This window comes from Emydura macquarii, unplaced genomic scaffold (genome assembly GCF_026122565.2).
Source record: "Emydura macquarii macquarii isolate MOO-44397 ecotype Brisbane River unplaced genomic scaffold, CSIRO-AGI_Emac_v2 contig_1483, whole genome shotgun sequence".
In the NCBI taxonomy this organism is placed as follows: Eukaryota; Metazoa; Chordata; order Testudines; family Chelidae; genus Emydura; species Emydura macquarii.
The window spans coordinates 8,883,361-8,897,314 of NW_027131620.1; the positions used below are offsets into that span (position 1 = coordinate 8,883,361).

General features: G+C 40.5%; 1 long non-coding RNA gene across 2 annotated transcripts in view; it reads left to right on the top strand.

Annotated features, from left to right (window-relative positions):
• LOC137157337 (uncharacterized) overlaps nucleotides 1-13,610 on the top strand; it is a 60,734-nt gene extending 47,124 nt beyond the window's left edge. For both annotated transcript variants that reach the window (XR_010921071.1, XR_010921069.1), the window contains exon 5: nucleotides 13,333-13,610. This is a non-coding gene — a long non-coding RNA (uncharacterized lncRNA). The remainder of the gene's footprint in view (nucleotides 1-13,332) is intronic.
• The last annotated feature ends 344 nt before the right edge of the window (nucleotides 13,611-13,954 follow it).

The following is a 13,954-nucleotide window of genomic DNA, read 5'->3' on the forward strand; positions in this document are numbered from 1 at the left end:
GTCTTTAATGTTCACATTTTCAAATTTTTCTCCACAACCGTAAGGACTAGAAACTTACAACTTTTTGTTTTCAATGAAAGATGAGATTCTCTCACTGTCAGATGACTCCAGCATCCGCAGCTTTAAGGAAAATACCAAATGCTTCAAGTTCCATGGTAAATCAGCAGATTTGGTACTACCAGTATGAACCTCTGTGACTAAACCCTACCATCTATATTAAAACAAATCTGCCATTGATTTCAGTGGTTGCAAATTTTGATCCTAAATGTTTTGTTTAAAGTTTTACTTCTTCAGATCATTGTAGAGAGGCATGTGAAGTAACATATATGTCAACTGTGTTGTAGCAAGCACTAGACATAATTTATTCCCACTATTTCTCTCAACCATACTGATGATCTGAAATAGACTCAAAGAGCTTTGACATATTCCAAAATTTAGCTGGTTCTCAGAAGATGTAACCACTTTTCATAAGGTGTAAATTTCATTTGGCAGAATTACTGGGATTTAAAATATTGTATGCTTTAAGTACATATATTTTTAACTTTTCAAATATAAACATTTTCAAATTACTGAGAGTCCAGTTCTGCCACAATTACACCAAGTGGCATGTTAGGGCTTGTAACATATGTCAAAATCTTTGTAGGGTTATACTATAAGGAGTTCATTTGAATGGAGCTCCTTATGGCGTTTAGGATATGAGGCAAAGTACTGTTGTTAACTCCCCCCAATTTTAGCACAAGTCTCAGGTGTATTTAAAATTCCAGCTCCTGGAGTCCTGTAATTAAATGGGAATCTCTGCCTTCATTTAAAAAATAAAGTAGTAAGTAGCTAGCCTTCATAGTTTCAGAGAAAAGCTTCAAATGTGAAGCCTAAGAGAGGGGGCAAAGCAAATAAAAAGAACTCAACTGTATAATTTTTTAAAATTTATTTATTTTTAAGACAATCTCATAGTTTTTTGAGGGCTGGACTCGTGATTTCTGAAAGCTTGGCACTGGTAGTACTGCCTGAGTAAAGGCAGCAGAATCAGGCCCTAAATTCACTTATATTAGCTGGAATTAATAAAAAATAAAAATTACCAAAAGTTTTTAAAGAAATTGTTGGGTTTAACTAAATCCCTCTACTCAAGTCAAAATTTGTAGACCTATTTGGGTCCTACTCCTGCAAAGACTTACCCAGGAACTTAATTTTACACGTGTGGGCATTCCCATTGTTTTAAGTGGAACTTCTCAAGAGTAAGATAAAAGATGAGGGCCTTAAATTTCAAGTAGCTTTTCTTCAGAGCTACATAGTGAGTATAAAATGAATATTCTGTTTATCAACTGGAGTCGTAACCAAGAATAATATTCCATTTAGCTTGGGTTTTTTTACCATGTTTCATTTGTCATTTCTTTGGAGAAAAATCTGATGAGAGGTTTGGTTTTTTTTGGAGGTAGTGTTATAATTAACAAGAGACTAGAGAAACCATTTTGATAGCTCAGTGAATATACAACAAGATAATCTTTTTCTAAAAATAGCAACGCTGTGAGCCTGTTGTCAAATCTCTTGAAAGTGGTGGTGCCCGGGGTGCAGATGAAGATTAAATGGCATGTGAAAACAGATCATAGCCAAGCCTTTTAAGCGCAAGATAAAAAAAAAAAAAAAAAAAAAGCTGATAGGTTAGTTTAGGTAGCTCAAAGGGGAAGGGAATTTATTCTAGATTTTCAAAAATGTGTCTACTTAGACTCTTCCTGCAGCCTCTTTACATGCAGTACTCCCATGGAAATCAAAACAGTTTCATGCACCAACAGGCACCTAATGTGTGCACACTATTCATATTATTGCACATACAGTCACAGTAATTGTTCCAACAAATTTATGCTCCAGTCCTTCAAACACTTATGCACACGAGTAACTACTACAGAGTTTTGTGGGATTACTCACATGTGTAAATCTAATTGTGTATTTGCCAGATCGGTGCTTTAATTAGTAACGCTCATCAGAAAAAATTGAATTTGAACTTTGTTTGGTTTTCTTTTCCTGTTTCTATATATTTGTGTATAACCCTGTTTTAGTCTCTGAAAAAAGATTCAAGCCATTTCTCTTTCCCCCTTCCTGGTGGGGAGAGCTTTATTGGAACAAGCTGTAGTGGGGAATAAAGTGTAACATGACCATCCATCTTCAAAGCAGGTCTGATCTGCATTCTAGAGTATGTTGGGAGATAATCCTCCGCCCAGTGAACATAAAAACTAAAACATAGAATTTGGTGGCAGTGAAAACCTAATTTATTTTAACTTGCTTTAAAAAAAACTGTATAATGAACAGAGCAGCCAGCTGACTGGATGAGGTGATCATGAAATATGTTAACAGGAATTTGTTATTTAGTGCTTTTATAATATGTTATTGGCCGTTAGGACAGGTAACCATGAGAAAACTGAACAGAAAACAATGTCATATCTATGTGCCTAAAAAGATAGGGTCCTAAGTCCTTATTTGAGCATCTAAATAAGTGGCCCAATTTTCAAAAGCGCTGAGTACTTAACAGCTCCCACTGATTTCAGTGGGTGTGCTGCACCTTTGAAAACTGGACCACGTAACTGCTTAGGCAAATCTTGGTATTTGTTCAATAATTCCAAGGGCTTCCTTTTCCATTTTCAAGTATTTCAGCATTCATGTGATCTTCCTGAGTGTGTGCTTTGTCGGCATCTGTTTACTATATACAGCATGGTGGTCTAAATTGAGTTAGGAACATTACAATACTGCTCTGAGAATTGGATATACCTAATAATTCTGTGGGTTACCGAGGATAAAGGGCTGTTTATTATATGCCAAGTTCTGATAAATTGTCCTAACATTAAGAACATGCTGTTAATTGTTTTGCACATCACATGAGAATCTTAAAGGGATGTAATTACCACATCTTAGTTTATATTAAAAATATTTTTTCTGTGTATTGTAAGGGATTTGGCTTCCGTGGCTGATTGAAAGTTCAAGGATGGTAACATGTGCTTTTTATTTTTAGCTAGTAATATCAATGGAATCTTCCACTTTTGCTTATCCTCCACTCCCAAGAACTCTGTCGAAATTATCATCGCTCTGGCCAAAGAAGGCTGGACCTATCTCAAAAAATGGCCAGAGGAATCATTAAAGCGCAATGTACATAACTGATTTATTGCTGCTTTTCCTCAAGGCAAGTACTCCCATTTCCTCCTAGTCTGCTACGAAAAGACTTAATTAGAGTCTTTGCTGTCACTGGCCAGCTGCAGCAATTAGTGGAGCTAGAAAAAACATTCTAATTTTGCTAAATGCTTCATTATTTGTTGAGGTTAAGCAAGACAGAAAATTACGAAGGATGAATGACTCCAGTTTTAGCCGGAGGTTCCTCCTTCATGTCACGTGCTATTTTGCAAATGTCTCATTCCTTGTAATACTGCCAGGTTGCTGGTTTTTATGGGTTTCCATTCCAACACCTTTAACTGAATCATAGCATATGACAAAACAAAAATGGGCATTTCAGTTTGTAATTTCTAAGTTGCAAAATGCCAGATTGTGAACCCCTTTCTCACACTAGAGAGCAGTTACTCCTGTTGTCTTCAGTGAGGAATATTCTTGTGTGAAAATGCATAGTAATATAAGTAACATGTTCACAATCTAGTTCTCACTTTCTGGTGTGCACAAAGAGACCATTTAGTAGCGTCTCCTTTATTACTTTTGTCTATGATCCTGGGGAGAAGATCTGTAACAAACACGCAGATTCTCTTTTGTCTTTTCTTCATTCCAAATATCTTTTATTTGCTCCATTACTTTTGGCCTGTTCCATAATAGATCTTTACTCAAGTGGTGGGCCTCTTTTCAGGGCCAGATTTCCAATTAGGCACAGTAGACGCATGCCATTGGGAGCGGGTGTTTCAGGTACACCTAAACAGTGGTGGATTACTGCATGGCTCAACGGGGCCCATGCCCGGGGTCCCACACGAGCACTGGAACTTTGGCCCCGCCCCTTGCTCCTCCCCCCCTCGGGGCCTTATCACCCTGCTCCTCCTCTTCCCCCTGAGGCCACGCCCCCTGGGCTCTGGCAAAGCCAGAAGCCGGAGTCCAGGGGTAAGTATATTCCCCCTACCCGGAGCTGGGTGAGCCAGTCACCCCTGCTCCTCTCGAAGGTCAGCTGTAGGCAGGCTGTGGTGGGTGCATTGAAGATGCTGTGCCTAGGGGGCGCATGTGACAGGGTCCCCTGGGGTGCAACCTGAAAACTGTGGGAACGCCGTGCCCTCTTCACTCTCCAGCCTGGGCTGTTCCTCACAGTGCCTTGCTAGTGACAAGCAGCAAGCCCCTCCAGGCACTGTTATCACTAAAAGATTATGTCACAGAAGCCATGAATTCCGTGACTTCTTGCGACCTCCATGACATTTTCTGCTTCAACTGGTGGGGGAGGGGACAATGCAAGAGCTGTCAGCCAGTGGGGAGGCCAGCGGTTCCAAGCCGCAGAGAATAATGGGGGATCCCTGGAACTCTCTGCTGCTGCCTGTGGCCCCTGCAGCTCCCAGGAGCCGCAGGCAGCCCGGTGGGTCCCCGGACCTCGCAGCCGCCACGGGTGCTAAGGCTCCCAGCTGCTGCTGGTGGCCCCTGCATCTTCCAGCCACCGTGGGTCCCCAGCCAGGGGACCCCTGGAGCTCCGATCCGCTGCCGCAGCGGGGAGACACGGAGCTCTCAGCTGCCCTGAACCATGGGTCCCATGGGGCGGTGGGTGCCCACGGATCCAGAGCTCCCAGTCCTAGCCCCCAGCTCCCTGCCTCTGCAGGCAGTGGGAGAGAGGGGACCCTGCCCTGCTGCTCTCATCCCACCCCCACCCCCCAGTCAGCCCCATTTTGCTCCCCCCCGCCTTCCCCCCCACACACACAGTTTGTAAGAATTGCACCAAAAGGAGTCTGTCCCCAAAATTATATTAATAAATCTGCTCCCCCCTCATTGTGGGGAAGACATTCAACAGCTTTTGTTACTGAGCTACGAGTTCTAGACACTCTAATTCGAGACCACACCGGTTGAGATAAAACACCAAACAAGTTTATCAACTATAGGAAAATAGATTTTAAGTGATTTATAAGCGGCAAGTGTAAAGAGATTAAAAGTAATTACCAAATGAATAAACATGAGATCGCAGTCTAAGTTCTACACACTAATAGGATTTGAATCTAAAAATTATCTCACCCTGAGAGATGGTACATGCAATCCTCAGTTCAGAGGCAGAGTCTGCTTTCCCCGCCTGAGACATCTCCCCTCTCTAGTCCCCCCCAGTCCAAAGTTCTTTGTCTTTTAGCCATTTCTTCGGGTGTTGAGTTGTGGGGAAGTGAAGACAAGTGATGACGTCACGCTCCCCCTTTTATAGTCTGTTCCGGCGTGCTAGAACAATCAGGCTTGTGTCCTGTGGTGTCATCCTCATTGGTCAGTCCAGCCCCATTGCAAACGTGCTTCCCCCAGGGAAGCCGTCACTGTGTAAACAGATCCTGGTAATGGAATCTGTTCTAGAATGGGTGAGAGTGCCATTAACGCTCTCTGGCCACTCCATTGTTGTGCCTGAAAGGCTGTTTGTGGGAGTTTCCCGCCTTGCAACGTGTTCTAATAGCATATTCAACAATGTTTCATAACTTCACCTATAATGGTGGCACAGAACAATCGGACGCACTATTAATGTTTAGCAGATTAAGACTTAAAATAACACCAAACAAGGCATACTTTGTACAGAACATATCATAATTATATGACACTGGTGAATATGAGGGTTTTGGGGTGTTGTTTTCATACACAGGGTGTCACGGCACATCAGGCGTAAATCCTTTTGTTCTTACTTCAACGTAACTATGTAATGTAGATCAGGTCTTAGTTCTCATCTAATCTTCTCTTCGTCTTCTGTCAGTGTTCTTCCTAAAATAGGATTCTTCCTGGGTGAAATTTTCTTGCTGAAGTGAGGTGGCAGTATTCCTGGTAATGTCATATCACTGTCATAACATAGCTTGCCTCTGGCTGAGATCCTCATATGTCTCCCCAGTTGTTACCAATAGGGTGTGTGAAGGATGAAAAATTCGTTTCACAAAGGACTCTGAGGTTTTGAAATTTGCCTAAATTCTGAACAGGGATGAAACCTGACAACTTCTCTGCTAAAGAAAATCCACCCCCACCAGTGTTTGTTTCAGATTGATTGAAACATTTTGTTTAGATTTTGACATTATTTTAGATACTATAATAATATGTAATAAGAATACAAACTAAAAAATTCAAAAGGAAAAATGGAAATGTTTCATTCTCAAAATGTTGAAATGAGTCATTTTGATGCTGTTAGAACTTCTTTCCCTGGTTGTTCTCTTAAAGGAAATTTTGCTGAAATTGACACAGTTTTGCAAAGCATTTCAATTTCTGCTGTACTGTGTTCTCCAACAGAAATGGGTCTGTTATATTAACTAGGTCTAGTTACCAATTTCCTATGCCTTGCTGGAAACAGCTTTTCCATTTGTTTATATACTCCAATAAGATTCTGCTACCTAGCTCTATGCCCTGTATTAAACCCCCCTTTCACTGCATTCTTGTTTCAAACCATACAGTTTTTCTTCTCTGTTTAGTCAGAGTTACATTTTTGCCCTAGCAGAACAAATTCTGTTTCTGTGCTATTTCAATGATCTGTGTGTGGCTGGACCCTCTAATTCTTCTCTGACTCTGAAGACATTACGGGTCTGACCTTGGCCTTGCCTCTTAAGAATATTCCATTAAGGTATGCTTGTCACTTGGTCTAATCTGGTTTTCCTTTTACATGCCATGTTTTTTTAAATTTCTTAGGGAAAGAAAGTATAGGTGGGGAAACATACAACAAAGCTATTTCCCAGATCCAGAAGTGACCAGATCCCCAATTGGGATAAAATGAATGATGTCATTCCATAGACATCTGAGTATGTACAGTTATTCACACCAGCTGAGGATTTGGCCCAAGAATATTGTATGAACATGTCCCAGCCCTATCCAGTATTGACATATCAAATCTTCCCTTTACTTTTGAATGATTAATGCCAGCTCTTCTCCTTCTGGTGAATAAATCCATCATTCCATCCCCACTATGTTTCTTTTCATAATTTCATAAACTCTCCTTTTGCCTAGACCCAAAAGAGTATACTTTGTCCATGTGTGAAATAGTCAACTGACACTTCCATTTGCATTCACATTTTCATTGATTTTTTTTTTTTTTGGCTAATAATAGCAGCAATTTCAACTCCACATGTGAGTGCGTTGCACTAGAATCTAAATGTTGATTTTTTAAATTACTTCTGTTCATAGATCATGAAGGGCTAGATTTGTGGCTTGGATTGCATGCCTCTTCAAGGACTATCCAGATCCTCAGTATAGATATGCAGGAATAAACAGGCTGTTTATGTCTGCTAATTCTCCCTGTATTGAACAGGTAGATAGGATGAGAAGTGAGCAGACCCATATCTTCCTTCCCCCACTTGCTTCCCCTCAGTCTGCCCAGGGGCTATCATAATTTTCTGCTGATACTGACCAGGAGTAAATCCTACCTTTCTACCACCTCCACCAGAACAAGGAGAAAGCAGTGAAATATTTGGCTCAGAAAGGTGTCTGGAAGGCACAAGGGGTGAAAACCTGGCCTTATCCAAGTCAATGGTGAAACTCCCATTTATTTCAATGGAGCCAGAATTTCACCCAGTGTCTCCTGAGCTGGTGCAGATTACTACCTCTAGTTCAGGGCTGTGCCTAAAAGCACCATCTAATCCTAAATTTAAAAAAAAAAAAAAAATCCCCAACAACTTGAAATGGCACTCGAATAAGCACTAAAAGCTGAAAATTTGGCCATAAGTGTGTGTGTGTGTGTGTGTGTGTGTGTGTGTGTGTGTGTGTGTGTGTGTGTGTGTGTGTGTGTGTGTGTGTCTGGTGACAAAATTCTGACTCTTTTTTTCTAAATATACCAACTCCCTCTTGTGACGCATGGTAAACTGAAAAGATAAAGAAAAGATAAATATTTGCATGGTACCATGCTAACTTTCTCAAGTTGGCCTTAGGAACATGTTCTCCTCTTGATGCATTTGACAGAATGGAGAATAGCCTGCAGAGTGTGCAGGAAGCTTTTCTTCATCTCTTGTGATTTAGTTTCTGTCTGTCCTGAATGGAAGTACAAATGGGTTCACTTTAGTGCAGAGGTGTCCAGCTCTCCATGGGTATGTCTACATTGCAATTAGATGCCTGTGGCTGGCCCATGTCAGCGGGTTTGGCTTAAGAGGCTGTTTATTTGCAGTGTAGATGTCCGGGCTCGGCCTGGAACCTCCCCCAAGAGAAATGGCTCCCAGTTAGCTGTGCAATAAAAACAACTTTTGATACAAGTAAGGCTATGGAGGAAAATTTTCTTTTCTTTTGCTGACTCGAATAGCATGAAGAAGACAAGACGTGGCTGTAATAATAGAGGAACTTCTTCATAAGCTGGGAGATAAGTAGTGCCACAGGGAATGTGCATATTTTGGCAAGAGAGGAATAAGAAGGCTTTGAAAAACATCCTTTTAGTCTCCTCTTGCCATCAATGCAATATCCTTTCCCAGAGTTCCCATTGCAAGAGATGCTGAGTGTATGGCAAAATCATAATAATGGAATCCTAATCCTGATGGAGCCTTTGGTCTAATACTAATAAGCCTCTTGGTGCCCATGTGAAGTAGTATTATTACCTCCTTTTTTCGTATGGGGAAAGGGAGACAGTTATCTTACTTGCCTAGGGTCAAACAATGAGGCAGTGGCAGAGCTCGCAATAAAATCCAGGAGTTCTAATTCTTAGTCCTGTGCTGTAACCGCTAGGCCATCCCTGTCCAATCATCAGAGGATTACAACTTAGGCAATAAATCAGGATTTTTAACTGCTGCTTGGAACTAGCTTTAAAGGAGGACTGTGGCTTAGATTGACATAACTATATGTGAGCTTGTGAGCTCTCTAGTGGCATACTCAAACTATTTAAAGGGCTGCTCCCCTATTCCTATAAACTACACTGTCAAATGGGTAAGTTGCTGACACGCTAATTCTTCATCAGGCCTTGGAAACAGAGAAGTTAATTCCTAGAAGACGTAGATGAGAGATGCAGTTGGTAACAGTGACTGTCTGATTTCCACGGTACTTGTTCTGGTCTCTCTTTTTAAAAAACAGTTTATTAAATTCCATCTGTTCAAGGGAAAAAACCTCCGACTTTCTTTTGTTGTGTTGTATAGCTTCCAAACAAAGTTCAGCTGAACTTTAGCAAGCAATTACTTGAGCTGATGTCAAACACTGTCTCTTAAATGTTCAGATGTTCATTAGCCTCTATTCAGCCCCTCCAATTTGTGCTCCTCCCTATTGATCAAGAACATTCCAGCAGAAGATGGAGGACAGATCACTTGCAGCTTTCTAAACCATGGCCAAATTCTCTGCCTGGTGTAAATGGCTGAAACCTACCATGTTGAAGTCAATGGAGCTACACTCTTTTATATCGGCTGAGGATTTAGCCCAGGAAAGTGTGGGACATGCAGGAAATGAAAGAACTGCTGTTGTGTCTCTTTGAATTAATGAATGTAGCCTAGCATAATGTGGAAAATCATTTAAATTCTGCATTAATAAATGAAGCCCTAATTAAGAGAGCTGATTGACCTGTGTTTGTGATTCTCTGGAATGTGTACAGTATTCTAGAGCCCAGATGAGAAACAATTAATAACGTTTGAGCAAGAGTGGGAAAATGTATCATATGTGTGTCATCAAATATAATGTCAGTGTCCTCTTAGCTGGCTGAGAAAAGTCTTTGTACGCAACATGTTTATTCTTGTTATTTATACCTAATCCATTTTCTGATGCTTCTTTCTTGATGAACGAGTGTGTATAAAGATACTAAAAAATGCATGTTTGTCAGAGGAATATTAAGTTACAGCAAACTAAGGCCACTTGACTCCTGAGTGAAAGCATCCTCTTCAAATTACGTGCATTGACTTCACACCTTTAGTTGATTTGCCTTCACTTTCCTGAGTGTCCCCATCTAGATATGGCCTAGAATGTAGCCATTACAAAGGCACAAGGATTTTTAAATGTTAACGCTTGGCTCTTATTGCAAGCTGTAATGAGTGTCCCAAAAGAGTAATCATAAAACGTCATGGAATCAAACAAGACAGAATGGGAATAAAAATCCAGAGCACTATTTTCTCCAAGGCTGCCTTGTCTTAATAATAGTGGGATTCTAAATCTGTGTGGAGCGTGTGTGTTTGTGTTCATGCATTTGTGGGTGGAGCTAATATTTGCAGACCTGAAGTGTCATGCAATTGATCTTCCACTTTGTGCACTCTGTTTTTAATGGGATCCCAACACAGCCTCTAATCTTGTGCCTGCAAACGATAGCATTTAGACATCTAACCTCCCCAATATGCAGTAAAGTAAGAAATGGGGACAACTGTATTATGAAGCGAGCATAATTTACTGAGTGATCTCAGGGTTCGATGGCTGATGTGGAGAATAGTTTGGGGAGAGCCACACTTTTCAGGCTTTGCTGAGGCCTGAATTCAGCCCACTTAGCCCATCACAACCACTCACGAAGTGTCCACATGCATCACTCCCAGCAATTGTGTTCCCCATAACTGTTAGCCTGACTGTGAAGAACTGAGCTCCCGTTTCAAACTATGAACTCTGTACCCCACAGGCTGGCCTTTTAAATGTAGTTTTTATTTATTATCTGTAAGAACAAAAATTCCCCCAAATCCCAGAAGTCCTTGAGACAAGAACAGGAAAATGTAAGGCTTCTGAAACAGCCAGGAGGTATGTAAGAGCTGACTTGCTAGATTAAAACTTTTCTAATGAGGTGAGTTAAAAGGAGCAGAACAGAGTCATTGGTAGAAGGTGAAAGAGTCTTTAAGAGGTATTGGAAGATGCTGGGCAAGTCTGTTTGACATATCAAAGAAGGGGCACAGTGGGGAAAAAAGGTGAGGAGTCACCTCTGAGGGAAGGTTCTTGGTGTCTGGTGCACTAGTTGTGAGTAGTAGGAAGCTGGAGTCCATGGTGACCTCTGGGAAACTCATCTAATCCTCTACAAAGTCACAGTTAATTTCTCCTCAGAGAGAAGGCCAGCTGCTCTGTAAGATCCATGAAAGTAATAGTATGAATTAGATTTGCTGCTATTTTGGAGATGGTATACAATGTAAACTGCAAATCTCTGAAATGTAGCTACCTTATGTACAATTTCAAAATATAAATAATTCTTGCAATAAATTTGGGTGTATTATAAACAAGAACTGACTGCAGGCTAGTACATCAACCCATGATTCTAATGTAAACTTCTCCCGCCAGGCCTCAATCTATCATAGGTCTTATACTTACTTTGTATATCTACAGGAGTGCTGTGCAATGGACTTTTGAACTCTGTGTTTATCATTTTAAAATTTGTTGGGAAAATTATTATTTTAGCAAGTCATTTTGGCTTAAATTATTTCACACACGAGTCGTGGGATCTCAATACGCAAACAGACTGGCTTTTTGGCTACAAGTACTGCAGAACTGAAAGGAGGTAAACTGTAGATCATGGGATTGTGCAACTGTGTTCCTTTTCTGCTTGTCACAACAGGACCTTGTGTAGGACTGAACTATAGTTTGATTAAAAGACATTTGGAAAAACTATTTTGGCTTTTACATTGCTAGATTTATAGAGCTAAATGGGATTAAATGTGTACGAGGACCAAGTTGATTGTTTCAAGTTCTTTAAATGAGTATTCCACCCATGATGGTCTTGATTTTGAACTAGATTTCTGGCACCACAAGCAATTGCTACATTATTTCTTCCCTTTCCAGCTTAATTCAGTAGCTTTTGAGTTTTAGATGCTATGATATCTTCCCACTGCCTGAATTTCAGTTATGGTAATTGTTAAGCAGAAAACATAATCATGTAATAAAACCATCACGATTTGATGTAAAAATGTTGCTCCAAAAAGATATAAACATCCGTTGACCTCTTTAATTTCCCTGCTCTTTTAAGACTATCTAATGCAAGGAGGCATCATAAAGCCAAGTTGTCCTCATGCCAGTTGCAGTAGAAACTGACAAAATATTTAGACAGCTTGTTCTCAAGTACATGCATATGCTAGAAAATCAGATTAACGTTCTGATGTGTCTGATAACGAGGACTTTTTGAGACAACAAATCATCATGGGTGGCCAAACTCTTTTTCAACCATGTGAGCCAATGTGATTAGTAACAAACTCTGGGTTCCAGTTGTCTTGGCTTCTTCTCTCACTTGCCAACAAGTTGAGTTGCCTGGGGCCATCTGACCAAATCCTGCTCTCTTTTTTTCCCAGCAATCTGTTGTTCATGGCCAAACACTCTTGATTCCACCTCTACCATCTCTTCAGCCATTGCAATTTGCAACAGCCAGTGCAAACACAAGTGGACAGTTGCAGATGCAGGGTCTCACAATATGGTGCCAGCATCCACTGACCACTAGATACATTTTCAAATAAGCACCATAATGCTCTCTCCCAGACTGCCTCCTCACTTTTGCGAGGTGCTCCCTGTAAAGATCCCTCATCATCCACCTTCAAATCCCTCCTCAAATCTCTCCTTTGCCATGATGCCCATGAAAAATTAAACAGTTATATTGTTGGTATGCACAGACCACTGCCCACCATGCTGACCAATATTGTCTCATTGTTCACTCGTACTCCACCATCTGTCTATAGCCATCTGTAATGTTGAACTAGTGAAGGTTAAACAATCTGCAAGCTATGCGACCTGGAAGCAACCCTTAAGGGCCTATCAAAAGGGTATTGAAATAGTAAACAGGGCCATTCCTTGTAGATAGTTATCAAAGTCATGTTAAGTAGACTCGAATCTTTAACGTTTGCCTGTGTTTTTAGAGAATCAAAAGTAAATGCTAAGTGTATTTGTAAGTGTTTACCTGTATCTTGCTCGAAGTTTAACAATGTGATCTAACTAGCTTGTAGATGCTAAATACTGTTCCTGTCTCATAATGCTTCATTACTGTATTTCTATAGATTCAGACATCAAAAGGGGCTATTATCATTTAGATGGAATTTGTGGTGTAATAATATTATTGTCCGAATCTCTCCTGGAAACTTGTAATTCTAATTAATAAATCACCTATGAACTGTCAGTTGAAATGGCTAATTGCCTTATGTGAATGGATGCGTTTAGTCTACCTATGTTTGCATAGGAAATAGAAGATTAGCTTCAAAGCAACATCAGGGGAAGGTCCTGTTGTGACAATTGCTGTCCAGAAGTTTATCAGCTTGCTAGAGAACTATAAAGAAAGCTTTGGGCCTGATCCTCTTTATCTCAGGTCTGCTTAAACTTTAACAGGGAAGGTCTTAAGCCACAAGACGGAGGTCTCCATGTTTACTTTGGATTTACCCTGGAATTCTTATGAAAGAACTTCAACAAACTCTATCCCTGGGCTGCCTATTGGACTATGACCTTTCAAACTGATTCCAGAAAGACTTTTACAAATCCTCAGCCTCACAATCTCTGCTGTGAAACTGACCTAAGGACTTTTCACATATCTGTATGTATATTGATCTTTTAACCACAGCAACTCTCTTCTTTCTTTTTCCTTTTATTATTAAATCTTTGGTCTTATAGTTACTGAAGGATTGGCATCTGTGTCAGATTATTGGGTAAAAGCTGAGAGTCTCATTGACCTGGGATAAGGCTCCAGTCCTTTGGGATTGGTGGAACTCACATATGGTGAATCAGGTTTTCAGTAACCTCTCACTGTATTAGACTTGGCTGTCTCGATGGAAGTCAAAGTCCGGAATGCTTAAAAGGAATTGTATTTGGCTTTTTCTTGACTAGTGTGGTATTACAGAAGCTATTTTTGTTACTGGCTTGGTGAATCTAATTATAGAATAAACCACCAATTTGGGAGATTTTCTGCTCTATTCCTTGTAGTCTACCTTACAGCATTATCAGTGTGGCCCATCCA